Raw genomic sequence first — 18,793 nt, 5'->3', positions numbered from 1 at the left:
CAGGCTCTCACACTGCCCGCCCAGCAAACACACGCTCGGATTCTTCCTCAGCAAGCAAACAAACACAGACTCGGATACTTACCAGTCCCAGGCAAACTCCTGCTATGAGCTGCTCTGCTGTCCCCGCTGCTCAGCTGGTTCTCCGCCGCTCAGCTGGTACGCGAAGCTCTGGCTATTTTTAAACAGCCAGGCTTTCCTGTCGCAAACCAACAGACAGCCTACTGCCCACCCCCTGCAGGCTAGCAGCCAATCAGACACTCACTCAGGCTCTCACACTGCCCTCCCAGCAAACACACGCTCGGATTCTTCCTCAGCAAGCAAACAAACACCGACTCGGATACTTACCAGTCCCAGGGAAACTCCTGCTATGAGCTGCTCTGCTGTCCCCGCTGCTCAGCTGGTTCTCCGCCGCTCAGCTGGTACGCGAAGCTCTGGCTATTTTTAAACAGCCAGGCTTCCCTGTCGCAAACCAACAGACACCCTACTGCCCGCCCCCTGCAGGCTAGCAGCCAATCAGACACTCACTCAGGCTCTCACACTACCCCCCCAGCAAACACACGCTCGCATTCTTCCTCAGCAAGCAAACAAACACAGACTCGGATACTTACCAGTGCCAGGCAAACTCCTGCTGTGTGCTGCTCTGCTGTCCCCGCTGCTCAGCTGGTTCTCCGCCGCTCAGCTGGTTCGCCAAGCTCTGGCTATTTTTAAACAGCCAGGCTTCCCTGTCGCAAACCAACAGACACCCTACTGCCCGCCCCCTGCAGGCTAGCAGCCAATCAGACACTCACTCAGGCTCTCACACTGCCCGCCCAGCAAACACACGCTCGGATTCTTCCTCAGCAAGCAAACAAACACAGACTCGGATACTTACCAGTCCCAGGCAAACTCCTGCTATGAGCTGCTCTGCTGTCCCCGCTGCTCAGCTGGTTCTCCGCCGCTCAGCTGGTACGCGAAGCTCTGGCTATTTTTAAACAGCCAGGCTTTCCTGTCGCAAACCAACAGACAGCCTACTGCCCACCCCCTGCAGGCTAGCAGCCAATCAGACACTCACTCAGGCTCTCACACTGCCCTCCCAGCAAACACACGCTCGGATTCTTCCTCAGCAAGCAAACAAACACCGACTCGGATACTTACCAGTCCCAGGGAAACTCCTGCTATGAGCTGCTCTGCTGTCCCCGCTGCTCAGCTGGTTCTCCGCCGCTCAGCTGGTACGCGAAGCTCTGGCTATTTTTAAACAGCCAGGCTTCCCTGTCGCAAACCAACAGACACCCTACTGCCCGCCCCCTGCAGGCTAGCAGCCAATCAGACACTCACTCAGGCTCTCACACTACCCCCCCAGCAAACACACGCTCGCATTCTTCCTCAGCAAGCAAACAAACACAGACTCGGATACTTACCAGTGCCATCAAACTCCTGCTGTGTGCTGCTCTGCTGTCCCCGCTGCTCAGCTGGTTCTCCGCCGCTCAGCTGGTTCGCGAAGCTCTGGCTATTTTTAAACAGCCAGGCTTCCCTGTCGCAAACCAACAGACACCCTACTGCCCGCCCCCTGCAGGCTAGCAGCCAATCAGACACTCACTCAGGCTCTCACACTGCCCTCCCAGCAAACACACGCTCGGATTCTACCTCAGCAAGCAAACAAACACAGACTCGGATACTTACCAGTCCCAGGCAAACTCCTGCTGTGTGCTGCTCTGCTGTCCCCGCTGCTCAGCTGGTTCTCCGCCGCTCAGCTGGTTCGCGAAGCTCTGGCTATTTTTAAACAGCCAGGCTTCCCTGTCGCAAACCAACAGACACCCTTCTGCCCGCCCCCTCCTGGCTAGCAGCCAATCAGACACTCACTCAGGCTCTCACACTGCCCCCCCAGCAAACACACGCTCGGATACTTCCTCAGCAAGCAAACAAACACAGACTCGGATACTTACCAGTCCCAGGCAAACTCCTGCTATGAGCTGCTCTGCTGTCCCCGCTGCTCAGCTGGTTCTCCGCCGCTCAGCTGGTTCACGAATCTCTGGCTATTTTTAAACAGCCAGGCTTTCCTGTCGCAAACCAACAGACAGCCTACTGCCCGCCCCCTGCAGGCTAGCAGCCAATCAGACACTCACTCAGGCTCTCACACTGCCGCCCAGCAAACACACGCTCGGATTCTTCCTCAGCAAGCAAACAAACACAGACTCGGATACTTACCAGTCCCAGGCAAACTCCTGCTATGAGCTGCTCTGCTGTCCCCGCTGCTCAGCTGGTTCTCCGCCGCTCAGCTGGTTCGCGAAGCTCTGGCTATTTTTAAACAGCCAGGCTTTCCTGTCGCAAACCAACAGACAGCCTACTGCCCGCCCCCTGCAGGCTAGCAGCCAATCAGACACTCACTCAGGCTCTCACACTGCTCAGCAAGCAAACAAACACAGACTCGGATACTTACCAGTCCCAGGGAAACTCCTGCTGTGAGCTGCTCTGCTGTCCCCACCGCTCAGCTGGTTCTCCGCCGCTCAGCTGGTTCATGAAGCTCTGGCTATTTTTAAACAGCCAGGCTTCCCTGTCGCAAACCAACAGACACCCTTCTGCCCGCCCCCTCCTGGCTAGCAGCCAATCAGACACTCACTCAGGCTCTCACACTGCTCCCCCAGCAAACACACGCTCGGATACTACCTCAGCAAGCAAACAAACACAGACTCGGATACTTACCAGTCCCAGGCAAACTCCTGCTGTGTGCTGCTCTGCTGTCCCCGCTGCTCAGCTGGTTCTCCGCCGCTCAGCTGGTACGCGAAGCTCTGGCTATTTTTAAACAGCCAGGCTTCCCTGTCGCAAACAAATAGACAGCCTACTGCCCGCCCCCTGCAGGCTAGCAGCCAATCAGACACTCACTCAGGCTCTCACACTGCCCCCCCAGCAAACACACGCTCGGATACTTCCTCAGCAAGCAAACAAACACAGGCTCGGATACTTACCAGTCCCAGGCAAACTCCTGCTGTGTGCTGCTCTGCTGTCCCCGCTGCTCAGCTGGTTCTCCGCCGCTAAGCTGGTACGCGAAGCTCTGGCTATTTTTAAACAGCCAGGCTTCCCTGTCGCAAACCAACAGACACCCTACTGCCCGCCCCCTGCAGGCTAGCAGCCAATCAGACACTCACTCAGGCTCTCACACTACCCCCCCAGCAAACACACGCTCGCATTCTTCCTCAGCAAGCAAACAAACACAGACTCGGATACTTACCAGTGCCAGGCAAACTCCTGCTGTGTGCTGCTCTGCTGTCCCCGCTGCTCAGCTGGTTCTCCGCCGCTCAGCTGGTTCGCGAAGCTCTGGCTATTTTTAAACAGCCAGGCTTCCCTGTCGCAAACCAACAGACACCCTGCTGCCCGGCCCCTGCAGGCTAGCAGCCAATCAGACACTCACTCAGGCTCTCACACTACCCCCCCAGCAAACACACGCTCGGATACTACCTCAGCAAGCAAACAAACACAGACTCGGATACTTACCAGTCCCAGGCAAACTCCTGCTGTGTGCTGCTCTGCTGTCCCCGCTGCTCAGCTGGTTCTCCGCCGCTCAGCTGGTTCGCGAAGCTCTGGCTATTTTTAAACAGCCAGGCTTCCCTGTCGCAAACCAACAGACACCCTACTGCCCGCCCCCTGCAGCCTAGCAGCCAATCAGACACTCACTCAGGCTCTCACACTGCCCCCCCAGCAAACACACGCTCGGATTCTTCCTCAGCAAGCAAACAAACACAGACTCGGATACTTACCAGTCCCAGGGAAACTCCTGCTGTGAGCTGCTCTGCTGTCCCCGCTGCTCAGCTGGTTCTCCGCCGCTCAGCTGGTACGCGAAGCTCTGGCTATTTTTAAACAGCCAGGCTTCCCTGTCGCAAACAAATAGACAGCCTACTGCCCGCCCCCTGCAGGCTAGCAGCCAATCAGACACTCCCTCAGGCTCTCACACTGCCCCCCCAGCAAACACACGCTCGGATACTTCCTCAGCAAGCAAACAAACACAGACTCCGATACTTACCAGTCCCAGGAAAACTCCTGCTGTGTGCTGCTCTGCTGTCCCCGCTGCTCAGCTGGTTCTCCGCCACTCAGCTGGTTCGCGAAGCTCTGGCTATTTTTAAACAGCCAGGCTTCCCTGTCCCAAACCAACAAACACCCTACTGCCCGCCCCCTGCAGGCTAGCAGCCAATCAGACACTCACTCAGGCTCTCACACTGCCGCCCAGCAAACACACGCTCGGATTCTTCCTCAGCAAGCAAACAAACACAGACTCGGATACTTACCAGTCCCAGGCAAACTCCTGCTATGAGCTGCTCTGCTGTCCCCGCTGCTCAGCTGGTTCTCCGCCGCTCAGCTGGTACGCGAAGCTCTGGCTATTTTTAAACAGCCAGGCTTTCCTGTCGCAAACCAACAGACAGCCTACTGCCCACCCCCTGCAGGCTAGCAGCCAATCAGACACTCACTCAGGCTCTCACACTGCCCTCCCAGCAAACACACGCTCGGATTCTTCCTCAGCAAGCAAACAAACACCGACTCGGATACTAACCAGTCCCAGGGAAACTCCTGCTGTGAGCTGCTCTGCTGTCCCCACCGCTCAGCTGGTTCTCCGCCGCTAAGCTGGTACGCGAAGCTCTGGCTATTTTTAAACAGCCAGGCTTCCCTGTCGCAAACCAACAGACACCCTACTGCCCGCCCCCTGCAGGCTAGCAGCCAATCAGACACTCACTCAGGCTCTCACACTACCCCCCCAGCAAACACACGCTCGCATTCTTCCTCAGCAAGCAAACAAACACAGACTCGGATACTTACCAGTGCCAGGCAAACTCCTGCTGTGTGCTGCTCTGCTGTCCCCGCTGCTCAGCTGGTTCTCCGCCGCTCAGCTGGTTCGCGAAGCTCTGGCTATTTTTAAACAGCCAGGCTTCCCTGTCGCAAACCAACAGACACCCTGCTGCCCGGCCCCTGCAGGCTAGCAGCCAATCAGACACTCACTCAGGCTCTCACACTACCCCCCCAGCAAACACACGCTCGGATACTACCTCAGCAAGCAAACAAACACAGACTCGGATACTTACCAGTCCCAGGCAAACTCCTGCTGTGTGCTGCTCTGCTGTCCCCGCTGCTCAGCTGATTCTCCGCCGCTCAGCTGGTTCGCGAAGCTCTGGCTATTTTTAAACAGCCAGGCTTCCCTGTCGCAAACCAACAGACACCCTACTGCCCGCCCCCTGCAGCCTAGCAGCCAATCAGACACTCACTCAGGCTCTCACACTGCCCCCCCAGCAAACACACGCTCGGATTCTTCCTCAGCAAGCAAACAAACACAGACTCGGATACTTACCAGTCCCAGGGAAACTCCTGCTGTGAGCTGCTCTGCTGTCCCCGCTGCTCAGCTGGTTCTCCGCCGCTCAGCTGGTACGCGAAGCTCTGGCTATTTTTAAACAGCCAGGCTTCCCTGTCGCAAACAAATAGACAGCCTACTGCCCGCCCCCTGCAGGCTAGCAGCCAATCAGACACTCCCTCAGGCTCTCACACTGCCCCCCCAGCAAACACACGCTCGGATACTTCCTCAGCAAGCAAACAAACACAGACTCCGATACTTACCAGACCCAGGCAAACTCCTGCTGTGAGCTGCTCTGCTGTCCCCGCTGCTCAGCTGGTTCTCCGCCGCTCAGCTGGTTCGCGAAGCTCTGGCTATTTTTAAACAGCCAGGCTTCCCTGTCGCAAACCAACAGACACCCTACTGCCCGCCCTCTGCAGGCTAGCAGCCAATCAGACACTCACTCAGGCTCTCACACTGGCCCCCCAGCAAACACACGCTCGGATTCTTCCTCAGCAAGCAAACAAACACAGACTCGGATACTTACCAGTCCCAGGCAAACTCCTGCTATGAGCTGCTCTGCTGTCCCCGCTGCTCAGCTGGTTCTCCGCCGCTCAGCTGGTTCATGAAGCTCTGGCTATTTTTAAACAGCCAGGCTTCCCTGTCGCAAACCAACAGACACCCTTCTGCCCGCCCCCTCCAGGCTAGCAGCCAATCAGACACTCACTCAGGCTCTCACACTGCCCCCCCAGCAAACACACGCTCGGATACTTCCTCAGCAAGCAAACAAACCCAGACTCGGATACTTACCAGTCCCAGGCAAACTCCTGCTGTGTGCTGCTCTGCTGTCCCCGCTGCTCAGCTGGTTCTCCGCCGCTCAGCTGGTACGCGAAGCTCTGGCTATTTTTAAACAGCCAGGCTTCCCTGTCGCAAACAACTAGACAGCCTACTGCCCGCCCCCTGCAGGCTAGCAGCCAATCAGACACTCACTCAGGCTCTCACACTGCCCCCCCAGCAAACACACGCTCGGATACTTCCTCAGCAAGCAAACAAACACAGACTCGGATACTTACCAGTCCCAGGAAAACTCCTGCTGTGTGCTGCTCTGCTGTCCCCGCTGCTCAGCTGGTTCTCCGCCGCTCAGCTGGTTCGCGAAGTTCTGGCTATTTTTAAACAGCCAGGCTTCCCTGTCGCAAACCAACAGACACCCTACTGCCCGCCCCCTGCAGGCTAGCAGCCAATCAGACACTCACTCAGGCTCTCACACTGCCCCCCCAGCAAACACACGCTCGGATACTTCCTCAGCAAGCAAACAAACCCAGACTCGGATACTTACCAGACCCAGGCAAACTCCTGCTGTGAGCTGCTCTGCTGTCCCCGCTGCTCAGCTGGTTCTCCGCCGCTCAACTGGTTCGCGAAGCTCTGGCTATTTTTAAACAGCCAGGCTTCCCTGTCGCAAACCAACAGACACCCTACTGCCCGCCCCCTGCAGGCTAGCAGCCAATCAGACACTCACTCAGGCTCTCACACTGGCCCCCCAGCAAACACACGCTCGGATTCTTCCTCAGCAAGCAAACAAACACAGACTGGGATACTTACCAGTGCCAGGCAAACTCCTGCTGTTTGCTGCTCTGCTGTCCCCGCTGCTCAGCTGGTTCTCCGCCGCTCAGCTGGTTCACGAAGCTCTGGCTATTTTTAAACAGCCAGGCTTCCCTGTCGCAAAGCAAAAGACACCCTACTGCCCGCCCCCTGCAGGCTAGCAGCCAATCAGACACTCAGTCAGGCTCTCACACTGCTCCCCCAGCAAACACACGCTCGGATACTACCTCAGCAAGCAAACAAACACAGACTCGGATACTTACCAGTCCCAGGCAAACTCCTGCTGTGTGCTGCTCTGCTGTCCCCGCTGCTCAGCTGGTTCTCCGCCGCTCAGCTGGTACGCGAAGCTCTGGCTATTTTTAAACAGCCAGGCTTCCCTGTCGCAAACAAAGAGACAGCCTACTGCCCGCCCCCTGCAGGCTAGCAGCCAATCAGACACTCACTCAGGCTCTCACACTGCCCCCCCAGCAAACACACGCTCGGATACTTCCTCAGCAAGCAAACAAACACAGACTCGGATACTTACCAGTCCCAGGAAAACTCCTGCTGTGTGCTGCTCTGCTGTCCCCGCTGCTCAGCTGGTTCTCCGCCGCTCAGCTGGTTCGCGAAGTTCTGGCTATTTTTAAACAGCCAGGCTTCCCTGTCGCAAACCAACAGACACCCTACTGCCCGCCCCCTGCAGGCTAGCAGCCAATCAGACACTCACTCAGGCTCTCACACTGCCCCCCCAGCGAACACACGCTCGGATACTTCCTCAGCAAGCAAACAAACACAGACTCGGATACTTACCAGTGCCAGGCAAACTCCTGCTGTGTGCTGCTCTGCTGTCCCCGCTGCTCAGCTGGTTCTCCGCCGCTCAGCTGGTTCACGAAGCTCTGGCTATTTTTAAACAGCCAGGCTTCCCTGTCGCAAACCAAAAGACACCCTACTGCCCGCCCCCTGCAGGCTAGCAGCCAATCAGACACTCACTCAGGCTCTCACACTGTTCCCCCGGCAAACACACGCTCGGATACTACCTCAGCAAGCAAACAAACACAGACTCGGATACTTACCAGTCCCAGGCAAACTCCTGCTGTGTGCTGCTCTGCTGTCCCCGCTGCTCAGCTGGTTCTCCGCCGCTCAGCTGGTTCGCGAAGTTCTGGCTATTTTTAAACAGCCAGGCTTCCCTGTCGCAAACCAACAGACACCCTACTGCCCGCCCCCTGCAGGCTAGCAGCCAATCAGACACTCACTCAGGCTCTCACACTACCCCCCCAGCAAACACACGCTCGGATACTTCCTCAGCAAGCAAACACACACAGACTCGGATACTTACCAGTGCCAGGCAAACTCCTGCTGTGTGCTGCTCTGCTGTCCCCGCTGCTCAGCTGGTTCTCCGCCGCTCAGCTGGTTCGCGAAGTTCTGGCTATTTTTAAACAGCCAGGCTTCCCTGTCGCAAACCAACAGACACCCTACTGCCCGCCCCCTGCAGGCTAGCAGCCAATCAGACACTCACTCAGGCTCTCACACTACCCCCCCAGCAAACACACGCTCGGATACTTCCTCAGCAAGCAAACACACACAGACTCGGATACTTACCAGTGCCAGGCAAACTCCTGCTGTGTGCTGCTCTGCTGTCCCCGCTGCTCAGCTGGTTCTCCGCCGCTCAGCTGGTTCGCGAAGCTCTGGCTATTTTTAAACAGCCAGGCTTCCCTGTCGCAAACCAACAGACACCCTACTGCCCGCCCCCTGCAGGCTAGCAGCCAATCAGACACTCACTCAGGCTCTCACACTGCCCCCCCAGCAAACACACGCTCGGATACTTCCTCAGCAAGCAAACAAACCCAGACTCCGAGAGTTACCAGTCCCAGGCAAACTCCTGCTGTGAGCTGCTCTGCTGTCCCCGCTGCTCAGCTGGTTCTCTGCCGCTCAGCTGTTTCGCGAAGCTCTGGCTATTTTTAAACAGCCAGGCTTCCCTGTCGCAAACCAACAGACACCCTACTGCCCGCCCCCTGCAGGCTAGCAGCCAATCAGACACTCACTCAGGCTCTCACACTGCCCCCTCAGCAAACACACGCTCGGATACTTCCTCAGCAAGCAAACAAACACAGACTCGGATACTTACCAGTGCCAGGCAAACTCCTGCTGTGTGCTGCTCTGCTGTCCCCGCTGCTCAGCTGGTTCTCCGCCGCTCAGCTGGTTCGCGAAGCTCTGGCTATTTTTAAACAGCCAGGCTTCCCTGTCGCAAACCAACAGACACGCTACTGCCCGCCCCCTGCAGGCTAGCAGCCAATCAGACACTCACTCAGGCTCTCACACTGCCCTCCCAGCAAACACACGCTCGGATTCTTCCTCAGCAAGCAAACAAACACCGACTCGGATACTTACCAGTCCCAGGGAAACTCCTGCTGTGAGCTGCTCTGCTGTCCCCACCGCTCAGCTGGTTCTCCGCCGCTCAGCTGGTTCATGAAGCTCTGGCTATTTTTAAACAGCCAGGCTTCCCTGTCGCAAACCAACAGACACCCTTCTGCCCGCCCCCTGCAGGCTAGCAGCCAATCAGACACTCACTCAGGCTCTCACACTGCCCCCCCAGCAAACGCACGCTCGGATACTTCCTCAGCAAGCAAACAAACACAGACTCGGATACTTACCAGTGCCAGGCAAACTCCTGCTGTGTGCTGCTCTGCTGTCCCCGCTGCTCAGCTGGTTCTCCGCCGCTCAGCTGGTACGCGAAGCTCTGGCTATTTTTAAACAGCCAGGCTTCCCTGTCGCAAACAAATAGACAGCCTACTGCCCGCCCCCTGCAGGCTAGCAGCCAATCAGACACTCACTCAGGCTCTCACACTGCCCCCCCAGCAAACACACGCTCGGATTCTTCCTCAGCAAGCAAACAAACACCGACTCGGATACTTACCAGTCCCAGGGAAACTCCTGCTATGAGCTGCTCTGCTGTCCCCACCGCTCAGCTGGTTCTCCGCCGCTCAGCTGGTTCATGAAGCTCTGGCTATTTTTAAACAGCCAGGCTTCCCTGTCGCAAACCAACAGACACCCTTCTGCCCGCCCCCTCCAGGCTAGCAGCCAATCAGACACTCACTCAGGCTCTCACACTGCCCCCCCAGCAAACACACGCTCGGATACTTCCTCAGCAAGCAAACAAACACAGACTCGGATACTTACCAGTCCCAGGAAAACTCCTGCTGTGTGCTGCTCTGCTGTCCCCGCTGCTCAGCTGGTTCTCCGCCGCTCAGCTTGTTCGCGAAGCTCTGGCTATTTTTAAACAGCCAGGCTTCCCTGTCGCAAACCAACAGACACGCTACTGCCCGTCCCCTGCAGGCTAGCAGCCAATCAGACACTCACTCAGGCTCTCACACTGCCCCCCCAGCAAACACACGCTCAGATTCTTCCTCAGCAAGCAAACAAACCCAGACTCGGATACTTACCAGTCCCAGGCAAACTCCTGCTGTGTGCTGCTCTGCTGTCCCCGCTGCTCAGCTGGTTCTCCGCCGCTCAGCTGGTACGCGAAGCTCTGGCTATTTTTAAACAGCCAGGCTTCCCTGTCGCAAACCAACAGACACCCTACTGCCCGCCCCCTGCAGGCTAGCAGCCAATCAGACACTCACTCAGGCTCTCACACTACCCCCCCAGCAAACACACGCTCGGATACTACCTCAGCAAGCAAACAAACACAGACTCGGATACTTACCAGTCCCAGGCAAACTCCTGCTGTGTGCTGCTCTGCTGTCCCCGCTGCTCAGCTGGTTCTCCGCCGCTCAGCTGGTACGCGAAGCTCTGGCTATTTTTAAACAGCCAGGCTTCCCTGTCGCAAACCAACAGACACCCTACTGCCCGCCCCCTGCAGGCTAGCAGCCAATCAGACACTCACTCAGGCTCTCACACTGCCGCCCAGCAAACACACGCTCGGATTCTTCCTCAGCAAGCAAACAAACACAGACTCGGATACTTACCAGTCCCAGGCAAACTCCTGCTATGAGCTGCTCTGCTGTCCCCGCTGCTCAGCTGGTTCTCCGCCGCTCAGCTGGTTCATGAAGCTCTGGCTATTTTTAAACAGCCAGGCTTCCCTGTCGCAAACCAACAGACACCCTTCTGCCCGCCCCCTCCAGGCTAGCAGCCAATCAGACACTCACTCAGGCTCTCACACTGCCCCCCCAGCAAACACACGCTCGGATACTTCCTCAGCAAGCAAACAAACACAGACTCGGATACTTACCAGTCCCAGGAAAACTCCTGCTGTGTGCTGCTCTGCTGTCCCCGCTGCTCAGCTGGTTCTCCGCCGCTCAGCTGGTTCGCGAAGTTCTGGCTATTTTTAAACAGCCAGGCTTCCCTGTCGCAAACCAACAGACACCCTACTGCCCGCCCCCTGCAGGCTAGCAGCCAATCAGACACTCACTCAGGCTCTCACACTGCCCCCCCAGCAAACACACGCTCGGATACTTCCTCAGCAAGCAAACAAACCCAGACTCGGATACTTACCAGACCCAGGCAAACTCCTGCTGTGAGCTGCTCTGCTGTCCCCGCTGCTCAGCTGGTTCTCCGCCGCTCAGCTGGTTCGCGAAGCTCTGGCTATTTTTAAACAGCCAGGCTTCCCTGTCGCAAACCAACAGACACCCTACTGCCCGCCCCCTGCAGGCTAGCAGCCAATCAGACACTCACTCAGGCTCTCACACTGGCCCCCCAGCAAACACACGCTCGGATTCTTCCTCAGCAAGCAAACAAACACAGACTGGGATACTTACCAGTGCCAGGCAAACTCCTGCTGTTTGCTGCTCTGCTGTCCCCGCTGCTCAGCTGGTTCTCCGCCGCTCAGCTGGTTCACGAAGCTCTGGCTATTTTTAAACAGCCAGGCTTCCCTGTCGCAAAGCAAAAGACACCCTACTGCCCGCCCCCTGCAGGCTAGCAGCCAATCAGACACTCAGTCAGGCTCTCACACTGCTCCCCCAGCAAACACACGCTCGGATACTACCTCAGCAAGCAAACAAACACAGACTCGGATACTTACCAGTCCCAGGCAAACTCCTGCTGTGTGCTGCTCTGCTGTCCCCGCTGCTCAGCTGGTTCTCCGCCGCTCAGCTGGTTCGCGAAGTTCTGGCTATTTTTAAACAGCCAGGCTTCCCTGTCGCAAACCAACAGACACCCTACTGCCCGCCCCCTGCAGGCTAGCAGCCAATCAGACACTCACTCAGGCTCTCACACTGCCCCCCCAGCAAACACACGCTCGGATACTTCCTCAGCAAGCAAACAAACACAGACTCGGATACTTACCAGTGCCAGGCAAACTCCTGCTGTGTGCTGCTCTGCTGTCCCCGCTGCTCAGCTGGTTCTCCGCCGCTCAGCTGGTTCACGAAGCTCTGGCTATCTTTAAACAGCCAGGCTTCCCTGTCGCAAACCAAAAGACACCCTACTGCCCGCCCCCTGCAGGCTAGCAGCCAATCAGACACTCACTCAGGCTCTCACACTGTTCCCCCGGCAAACACACGCTCGGATACTACCTCAGCAAGCAAACAAACACAGACTCGGATACTTACCAGTCCCAGGCAAACTCCTGCTGTGTGCTGCTCTGCTGTCCCCGCTGCTCAGCTGGTTCTCCGCCGCTCAGCTGGTTCGCGAAGTTCTGGCTATTTTTAAACAGCCAGGCTTCCCTGTCGCAAACCAACAGACACCCTACTGCCCGCCCCCTGCAGGCTAGCAGCCAATCAGACACTCACTCAGGCTCTCACACTACCCCCCCAGCAAACACACGCTCGGATACTTCCTCAGCAAGCAAACACACACAGACTCGGATACTTACCAGTGCCAGGCAAACTCCTGCTGTGTGCTGCTCTGCTGTCCCCGCTGCTCAGCTGGTTCTCCGCCGCTCAGCTGGTTCGCGAAGCTCTGGCTATTTTTAAACAGCCAGGCTTCCCTGTCGCAAACCAACAGACACCCTACTGCCCGCCCCCTGCAGGCTAGCAGCCAATCAGACACTCACTCAGGCTCTCACACTGCCCCCCCAGCAAACACACGCTCGGATACTTCCTCAGCAAGCAAACAAACCCAGACTCCGAGAGTTACCAGTCCCAGGCAAACTCCTGCTGTGAGCTGCTCTGCTGTCCCCGCTGCTCAGCTGGTTCTCCGCCGCTCAGCTGTTTCGCGAAGCTCTGGCTATTTTTAAACAGCCAGGCTTCCCTGTCGCAAACCAACAGACACCCTACTGCCCGCCCCCTGCAGGCTAGCAGCCAATCAGACACTCACTCAGGCTCTCACACTGCCCCCTCAGCAAACACACGCTCGGATACTTCCTCAGCAAGCAAACAAACACAGACTCGGATACTTACCAGTGCCAGGCAAACTCCTGCTGTGTGCTGCTCTGCTGTCCCCGCTGCTCAGCTGGTTCTCCGCCGCTCAGCTGGTTCGCGAAGCTCTGGCTATTTTTAAACAGCCAGGCTTCCCTGTCGCAAACCAACAGACACGCTACTGCCCGCCCCCTGCAGGCTAGCAGCCAATCAGACACTCACTCAGGCTCTCACACTGCCCTCCCAGCAAACACACGCTCGGATTCTTCCTCAGCAAGCAAACAAACACCGACTCGGATACTTACCAGTCCCAGGGAAACTCCTGCTGTGAGCTGCTCTGCTGTCCCCACCGCTCAGCTGGTTCTCCGCCGCTCAGCTGGTTCATGAAGCTCTGGCTATTTTTAAACAGCCAGGCTTCCCTGTCGCAAACCAACAGACACCCTTCTGCCCGCCCCCTGCAGGCGAGCAGCCAATCAGACACTCACTCAGGCTCTCACACTGCCCCCCCAGCAAACACACGCTCGGATACTTCCTCAGCAAGCAAACAAACACAGACTCGGATACTTACCAGTCCCAGGCAAACTCCTGCTGTGTGCTGCTCTGCTGTCCCCGCTGCTCAGCTGGTTCTCCGCCGCTCAGCTGGTTCACGAAGCTCTGGCTATTTTTAAACAGCCAGGCTTCCCTGTCGCAAACCAACAGACACCCTTCTGCCCGCCCCCTGCAGGCTAGCAGCCAATCAGACACTCACTCAGGCTCTCACACTGCCCCCCCAGCAAACGCACGCTCGGATACTTCCTCAGCAAGCAAACAAACACAGACTCGGATACTTACCAGTGCCAGGCAAACTCCTGCTGTGTGCTGCTCTGCTGTCCCCGCTGCTCAGCTGGTTCTCCGCCGCTCAGCTGGTTCACGAAGCTCTGGCTATTTTTAAACAGCCAGGCTTCCCTGTCGCAAACCAACAGACACCCTACTGCCCGCCCCCTGCAGGCTAGCAGCCAATCAGACACTCACTCAGGCTCTCACACTGCTCCCCCAGCAAACACACGCTCGGATACTACCTCAGCAAGCAAACAAACACAGACTCGGACACTTACCAGTCCCAGGCAAACTCCTGCTGTGTGCTGCTCTGCTGTCCCCGCTGCTCAGCTGGTTCTCCGCCGCTCAGCTGGTTCGCGAAGCTCTGGCTATTTTTAAACAGCCAGGCTTCCCTGTCGCAAACCAACAGACACCCTACTGCCCGCCCCCTGCAGGCTAGCAGCCAATCAGACACTCACTCAGGCTCTCACACTGCCCCCCCAGCAAACACACGCTCGGATACTTCCTCAGCAAGCAAACAAACACAGACTCGGATACTTACCAGTCCCAGGCAAACTCCTGCTGTGTGCTGCTCTGCTGTCCCCGCTGCTCAGCTGGTTCTCCGCCGCTCAGCTGGTTCACGAAGCTCTGGCTATTTTTAAACAGCCAGGCTTCCCTGTCGCAAACCAACAGACACCCTACTGCCCGCCCCCTGCAGGCTAGCAGCCAATCAGACACTCACTCAGGCTCTCACACTGCCCCCCCAGCAAACACACGCTCAGATTCTTCCTCAGCAAGCAAACAAACCCAGACTCGGATACTTACCATTCCCAGGCAAACTCCTGCTGTGAGCTGCTCTGCTGTCCCCGCTGCTCAGCTGGTTCTCCGCCGCTCAGCTGGTTCGCGAAGCTCTGGCTATTTTTAAACAGCCAGGCTTCCCTGTCGCAAACCAACAGACACCCTACTGCCCGCCCCCTGCAGGCTAGCAGCCAATCAGACACTCACTCAGGCTCTCACACTGCCCCCCCAGCAAACACACGCTCGGATACTTCCTCAGCAAGCAAACAAACACAGACTCGGATACTTACCAGTCCCAGGCAAACTCCTGCTGTGTGCTGCTCTGCTGTCCCCGCTGCTCAGCTGGTTCTCCGCCGCTCAGCTGGTTCACGAAGCTCTGGCTATTTTTAAACAGCCAGGCTTCCCTGTCGCAAACCAACAGACACCCTACTGCCCGCCCCCTGCAGGCTAGCAGCCAATCAGACACTCACTCAGGCTCTCACACTGCCCCCCCCAGCAAACACACGCTCGGATACTTCCTCAGCAAGCAAACAAACACAGACTCGGATACTTACCAGTCCCAGGCAAACTCCTGCTGTGTGCTGCTCTGCTGTCCCCGCTGCTCAGCTGGTTCTCCGCCGCTCAGCTGGTACGCGAAGCTCTGGCTATTTTTAAACAGCCAGGCTTCCCTGTCGCAAACCAACAGACAGCCTACTGCCCGCCCCCTGCAGGCTAGCAGCCAATCAGACACTCACTCAGGCTCTCACACTGCCCCCCCAGCAAACACACGCTCGGATTCTTCCTCAGCAAGCAAACAAACACAGACTCGGATACTTACCAGTCCCAGGCAAACTCCTGCTATGAGCTGCTCTGCTGTCCCCGCTGCTCAGCTGGTTCTCCGCCGCTCAGCTGGTACGCGAAGCTCTGGCTATTTTTAAACAGCCAGGCTTTCCTGTCGCAAACCAACAGACAGCCTACTGCCCGCCCCCTGCAGGCTAGCAGCCAATCAGACACTCACTCAGGCTCTCACACTGCCCTCCCAGCAAACACACGCTCGGATTCTTCCTCAGCAAGCAAACAAACACCGACTCGGATACTTACCAGTCCCAGGGAAACTCCTGCTGTGAGCTGCTCTGCTGTCCCCACCGCTCAGCTGGTTCTCCGCCGCTCAGCTGGTTCATGAAGCTCTGGCTATTTTTAAACAGCCAGGCTTCCCTGTCGCAAACCAACAGACACCCTTCTGCCCGCCCCCTGCAGGCTAGCAGCCAATCAGACACTCACTCAGGCTCTCACACTGCCCCCCCAGCAAACACACGCTCGGATACTTCCTCAGCAAGCAAACAAACACAGACTCGGATACTTACCAGTGCCAGGCAAACTCCTGCTGTGTGCTGCTCTGCTGTCCCCGCTGCTCAGCTGGTTCTCCGCCGCTCAGCTGGTTCGCGAAGCTCTGGCTATTTTTAAACAGCCAGGCTTCCCTGTCGCAAACCAAAAGACACCCTACTGCCCGCCCCCTGCAGGCTAGCAGCCAATCAGACACTCACTCAGGCTCTCACACTGTTCCCCCGGCAAACACACGCTCGGATACTACCTCAGCAAGCAAACAAACACAGACTCGGATACTTACCAGTCCCAGGCAAACTCCTGCTGTGTGCTGCTCTGCTGTCCCCGCTGCTCAGCTGGTTCTCCGCCGCTCAGCTGGTACGCGAAGCTCTGGCTATTTTTAAACAGCCAGGCTTCCCTGTCGCAAACAAATAGACAGCCTACTGCCCGCCCCCTGCAGGCTAGCAGCCCATCAGACACTCACTCAGGCTCTCACACTGCCCCCCAGCAAACACACGCTCAGATTCTTCCTCAGCAAGCAAACAAACCCAGACTCGGATACTTACCAGTCCCAGGCAAACTCCTGCTGTGTGCTGTTCTGCTGTCCCCGCTGCTCAGCTGGTTCTCCGCCGCTCAGCTGGTACGCGAAGCTCTGGCTATTTTTAAACAGCCAGGCTTCCCTGTCGCAAACCAACAGACACCCTACTGCCCGCCCCCTGCAGGCTAGCAGCCAATCAGACACTCACTCAGGCTCTCACACTGCCCCCCCAGCAAACACACGCTCGGATACTTCCTCAGCAAGCAAACAAACACAGACTCGGATACTTACCAGTGCCAGGCAAACTCCTGCTGTGTGCTGCTCTGCTGTCCCCGCTGCTCAGCTGGTTCTCCGCCGCTCAGCTGGTTCGCGAAGCTCTGGCTATTTTTAAACAGCCAGGCTTCCCTGTCGCAAACCAACAGACACCCTACTGCCCGCCCCCTGCAGGCTAGCAGCCAATCAGACACTCACTCAGGCTCTCACACTGCCCCCCCAGCAAACACACGCTCGGATACTTCCTCAGCAAGCAAACAAACCCAGACTCCGATAGTTACCAGTCCCAGGCAAACTCCTGCTGTGAGCTGCTCTGCTGTCCCCGCTGCTCAGCTGGTTCTCCGCCGCTCAGCTGTTTCGCGAAGCTCTGGCTATTTTTAAACAGCCAGGCTTCCCTGTCGCAAACCAACAGACACCCTACTGCCCGCCCCCTGCAGGCTAGCAGCCAATCAGACACTCACTCAGGCTCTCACACTGCCCCCTCAGCAAACACACGCTCGGATACTTCCTCAGCAAGCAAACAAACACAGACTCGGATACTTACCAGTGCCAGGCAAACTCCTGCTGTGTGCTGCTCTGCTGTCCCCGCTGCTCAGCTGGTTCTCCGCCGCTCAGCTGGTTCGCGAAGCTCTGGCTATTTTTAAACAGCCAGGCTTCCCTGTCGCAAACCAACAGACAGCCTACTGCCCGCCCCCTGCAGGCTAGCAGCCAATCAGACACTCACTCAGGCTCTCAAACTGCCCCCCCAGCAAACACACGCTCAGATTCTTCCTCAGCAAGCAAACAAACCCAGACTCGGATACTTACCAGTCCCAGGCAAACTCCTGCTGTGAGCTGCTCTGCTGTCCCCGCTGCTCAGCTGGTTCTCCGCCGCTCAGCTGGTTCGCGAAGCTCTGGCTATTTTTAAACAGCCAGGCTTCCCTGTCGCAAACCAACAGACACCCTACTGCCCGCCCCCTGCAGGCTAGCAGCCAATCAGACACTCACTCAGGCTCTCACACTGCCCCCCCAGCAAACACACGCTCGGATACTTCCTCAGCAAGCAAACAAACACAGACTCGGATACTTACCAGTCCCAGGCAAACTCCTCCTGTGTGCTGCTCTGCTGTCCCCGCTGCTCAGCTGGTTCTCCGCCGCTCAGCTGGTTCACGAAGCTCTGGCTATTTTTAAACAGCCAGGCTTCCCTGTCGCAAACCAACAGACACCCTACTGCCCGCCCCCTGCAGGCTAGCAGCCAATCAGACACTCACTCAGGCTCTCACACTGCCCCCCCAGCAAACACACGCTCGGATACTTCCTCAGCAAGCAAACAAACCCAGACTCCGATAGTTACCAGTCCCAGGCAAACTCCTGCTGTGAGCTGCTCTGCTGTCCCCGCTGCTCAGCTGGTTCTCCGCCGCTCAGCTGTTTCGCGAAGCTCTGGCTATTTTTAAACAGCCAGGCTTCCCTGTCGCAAACCAACAGACACCCTACTGCCCGCCCCCTGCAGGCTAGCAGCCAATCAGACACTCACTCAGGCTCTCACACTGCCCCCTCAGCAAACACACGCTCGGATACTTCCTCAGCAAGCAAACAAACACAGACTCGGATACTTACCAGTGCCAGGCAAACTCCTGCTGTGTGCTGCTCTGCTGTCCCCGCTGCTCAGCTGGTTCTCCGCCGCTCAGCTGGTTCGCGAAGCTCTGGCTATTTTTAAACAGCCAGGCTTCCCTGTCGCAAACCAACAGACACGCTACTGCCCGCCCCCTGCAGGCTAGCAGCCAATCAGACACTCACTCAGGCTCTCACACTGCCCTCCCAGCAAACACACGCTCGGATTCTTCCTCAGCAAGCAAACAAACACCGACTCGGATACTTACCAGTACCAGGGAAACTCCTGCTGTGAGCTGCTCTGCTGTCCCCACCGCTCAGCTGGTTCTCCGCCGCTCAGCT

The sequence above is a fragment of the Lepidochelys kempii genome, chromosome 26 (assembly GCF_965140265.1).
Source record: "Lepidochelys kempii isolate rLepKem1 chromosome 26, rLepKem1.hap2, whole genome shotgun sequence".
Lineage (NCBI taxonomy): Eukaryota > Metazoa > Chordata > Testudines > Cheloniidae > Lepidochelys > Lepidochelys kempii.
Note: the sequence above shows the minus strand (reverse complement) of the source record.